Source organism: Octodon degus, unplaced genomic scaffold, assembly GCF_000260255.1.
Source record: "Octodon degus isolate 3935 unplaced genomic scaffold, OctDeg1.0 scaffold00288, whole genome shotgun sequence".
In the NCBI taxonomy this organism is placed as follows: Eukaryota; Metazoa; Chordata; class Mammalia; order Rodentia; family Octodontidae; genus Octodon; species Octodon degus.
Window position 1 is genome coordinate 1092768 of NW_004524864.1, and position 4362 is coordinate 1097129.

The following is a 4362-nucleotide window of genomic DNA, read 5'->3' on the forward strand; positions in this document are numbered from 1 at the left end:
ACGAAGTTCCGATTCCTCCAGGTGGGTGTTGCTTGGATCTGGCTGCTGTGCTCCACTTCTTTCTGCTGCAGCCCTTAGAGTTGAACCCTTTGTGTCACTCTGGGAATATGTTCTGCTCTTGAATCAGCTGGGTGGGTCTTGCCTCTAGCCTCTTTGCAGGGAGTTCTGCTGAAGGGTTCTGTGCTGGGCCTGCACTCTGGGTCTGTTCAGGATCCGGCGGGCCCGGGTCATCTCACTCACTCACCGGGCCTGTGTTTTGGGTCTATTCAGGATCCCGCAGGCTCCCGGTTGTCTCACTCCCGACCTTTTTTTTTTATGATTTCAACTTTTATTACAGGTTGGGAACAAACCAACAGCAGCGAAAAGTTGACCCCACCCGAGACCGGTCCTTAGCCGGGGGAAGCCGCGCTGAGATGCCTCGCTCGGCCGCAGACTCAGAACCGCACTTGGGCCCAAAAGTGCATCTGCTTGGTGGTGTTGTTCTTCATTCCGGTCTTGAGCAGCCACTTGGACTTCATCCTCTGCACTTACTGCATGTCCTGCTCCCGCACCAAGGCTGCACCTGTGCTGCCGGTCCAGCCCAGGGCCCTGTACTGCTGGAGCACCCTGCCCACGGCTTCCTGAGTTTTAGCCACAGCCACAGCTCTGGACAAGCCAAATCGCTGTTTATAGTATCTCATCAACGAGCGGTGGCCCACTCTGGCGCCCGAAGGCAGAATCAGCTCCATGCTCTCATCATCGTATTCCAAGTTTTTTTCTGAGGGCACCTCCTCCATCTCGTCGGGGTCCTCCCCGGCTTTGTGATCTGGGTAGCTACTCCTAAAATCATAGAAGTCTGCAAATTCCAAGGCAGCGTCACCATCTGTGAAGAGCTTACAGTGCCTTTTGTCATTCATATGGGCCTGCACCACTTCCGTGGAGTAGAAGGATCTCCCTTTCTCATTGCACCACAAGCAAATCTTCTGGACACCAACTTTTTCTCCCAAATATTTAATTAGTCCTTTAAGATCAAAAAGATATTCTATATTAGGAATAAAGAAGCTGTGGACTTTAGTCATGTGCGCCACATTCTTCACAAGGGAGCTTGAATGATGGGAACAAAACAAGCAGTCCGTTACAGGGATGGCTCCTTGGGGTGGGCTTTCCCAGGCTTCTCCCTCCTGGGCATCCGGCCTGTCCAAGTCATCCACAGCGTCATTATCTTCCATCTCCATTTCTTCCTCAAAATCAATATCTTCCCAATCTTCTTCATCCAGGTCCTCTTCTTCCTCCTCCTCGTCGCTCTCCTCCCTCTGCTGCTTGGCCAACTTCTTCGACTGCTGTTCAAGCCACTGCAGCCGAGGAGGCTTCTCCCCGGGGTCTCGTTCGTGCGCCCCGTGTCCCCCATCAGCCGTGGACCCGCCGCATTCCTCTGCGGGCCCAGAGGACGCCTTTTTGGGGGACACGGACGGCTGGGCCTTGATGACCTGCTGGATGGCCGCGTTCATGGCGTCCTTATTGACACTGTCCATGCCCAGGCCCTACTCCAGGTTTTTCTTGTTCATCATCTCCACTCTGCGATTCACCGCCTGCATGGCCTTCTTCTCTAGCTCCACGTGCCGCCGGGACCTGAGGTGATTCTCGTAGGCGTTGAAAGAGGCAAACGTCTTACTGCAGACGGTGCAGTAGGTGGCCGTGCTCCTGCTCTCCTGCTCTCCTGCTCTGCCACAGCCCACTGCGCATGCACTCACTCCTACAAGCCTTCGGCGGTGACCCGGGCCATGCCCACCACCTTCCGCCGCAGGTTGTAGCGCTGCCAGTCCGTCTTGTAGTGGGCCCGCTGCATCTCCGCGTCGAGGAACACCACCTGGCAGCTGATGCAGGTGTACGTCGCCATCGCCGGATGAAGCAAGAGGCGCCTGAGCCACGAATCTAGCAGTCACCTTTCTGGCCCAAGAGAGCGAAAAGCCCACGTGCCTGACTTCCGGATTTGCACACTCTGTAATGACCTTCTTTATCTCTTTTGATCATTCTCGGTCTGAAGCTGACCTTGTTTGTGAACAGAATAGCTACCCTTGCTTTTTGTGTGTGTTCTTGGTGCATGAAGTATTGTTTCCTATTCTTTGATTTTCAGTCTATAAATTTCCTTTTGAGTTAAATATGTTTCTTGAATACAGAATACTATTGAATTTTGTTTCTTGATCCTCTCTGCCAGTCTGTTTCTTTTAACTGGAGAATTGAGGCTATTTACATAGATGGTTATAACTGATATATATTGGCTTATCATTGTCATGTTATTTTTCTGGTGTTGGTTCCTTACTGTTCTCCAGTTTTTAACTGCTTGTCCTTTGTTGTTGCTTTTATACCTTCAGTCTTTTTATCTTTTTCTAGAACATCTGTAGTACTCTTTGTATGGTTGGTTGGCTGGTCATGAATTTCTTCAGTAGTTCTTTGTCATGGAAGTATCTTACTTCTCCATTAATTCTGAAGGATGGTGTTGCAGGGTTCATCAGTCTGGGTTCCAAGTAATTTTCTTTCAGGACTTGAAACACTTTACTCCAAGCTCTTCTTGACTTGATGGTTTGTGTTAAGAAATCTGTGATTCTGATGGGCTTTCCTTTGTCTTCTCATGTTTCTGTTTGTTGTGCTGAGGCTTTTGGCTTGATTATTGTGGAAATCTTTTTCTAGTATGGAGACTTATTTAATTTGTGTGTCCTTTTCAGTGTTATCTTGTGGGAGTGGCTAACTGTTGACTTTTACCTTTGTCCCATGATCCAAACTCCTCCATTTACTTGAAATGATTAGATTCTTTGGCCTAGTACCTAGATTTCCAGGAATGGGCCACAGTACTTTTAATGACTTCATGGTAATCCAGTTATTGGCATCCTAAGAAAAAAAGTTATGTCACCTTGGCTGGAATAATAAAATCAGCATCAATTATAGCACCAAATACAAACTGAATATGGACAAGCCCTAAGGACCTATAAAATGCTACCCTTAACTATAGGAAAGAAATCTATAACTATAGAATAAACAGTGAGACAAATGAAATATTGACCTACTAGCAATCTACAGCAAATATCTGCTAAATAGAACAGTTTTATCTCTACTAACAATAGAACAATATTCAACAGCAGTAGTGTAAAGTTAACGAGCTATCTAGAGATTCATAAAGCTTAGTAGTTTACTACTAAAGAGAGAGGGTGGGGAACTAGAAAACAAAAGAATTGAAAAATTAATCAATGAAGTCTGAGGAGAAGAAAGAGAGAGGGACTCCTCCAAAAGAATAGAAGAAAATTCATAAAGATTTGTCACAGGACAGATGAAAGAAGAAGAAAAAGAGAGCAAAACAGGAAAAAAGAAAGGAAGGAAGAGAAAAAAATTGAAGAGGAAAAATAAAGAGAGAAAAGAGACTAACAAAAGGGGGAAAAAGAAGTCAAATAAAACAAAACAAAAGAAAACCCTCTCTCTACTGTCCAGCAAGCACCTGCTTGCTGATGCTATTTTTGTGATCATGGCTTTGTAGTATAATGTCTCTAACATTACTCCTTTTGCTCAGGACTCTTGGCTCTTCAGGGTATTTTCTAATTCCGCATATTTTTTTTTCCTGCACAGAACTATGTTCATCAGTAGTATGGGAAATGGAAACAACAACAACAACAACAACAACTCCAAAAAACCCCAGAACTCTACCATATTCACAGTAACAATGAAATTGTACAACTTGATGATTAAAAACATTCCTGTTTAACAATCTGCCTGTTTAAGGACTGCAAATAAAAGCACAGCCATCAAGTTGGAGTTTCCTTTGGCCATTTCTTTGTTCTTACTATTAGAATGTGCATGCTGTATATAATTCCTCATGTAGATCAGTTCAGTGAACCATCTGATCCAGTCATAGGAACAGAACTCAGTCTTACCTGAGGAGTATCTACTGTATCGTTAGCATCCAGTGTCTTTGAATATTTTTGAATCAAGTCTTCATTCATAAAAACCTGTTACATTTTTAACCCCTTGTAGGAATTTCTGAAGAGAGAAGGGAGAGGCCAGGGAAGAACCCATGGCAGGAAAGGCAGAAGCCAGCCTTTCAAACAAAGAACAGGAGCATTTCTTCTTGGTCAGAGCCCCTCTTCCAGTCACCACCCCAGAAGGAGAGTTAGTGACGAGTCTGGAATACATCCTTGAGTAAAGGGGGACTCAGATGAATTCGGTTGGCAAAACTGTGGGAGGGAAGCAGAGTGAGGGCTGGGGCTGTGGACACACACCCAGCCTTCAATGGCAACATCAGACCCCCAGGGTTGGACATGAACCCACCTCAGCGCAGAAGACAAAGAAAAATTCATGCATGGTGGTGTACACCTGTAATCCCTGTACTTGGGAGGC

The 4362-nt window shown here is 45.8% G+C and overlaps 1 pseudogene; it reads right to left on the reverse strand.

Moving 5' to 3' along the window:
• Nucleotides 1-434: 434 nt before the first annotated feature.
• On the reverse strand, nucleotides 435-1876 carry LOC101563253 (annotated as a pseudogene).
• Between the last annotated feature and the right edge of the window lie 2486 nt (nucleotides 1877-4362).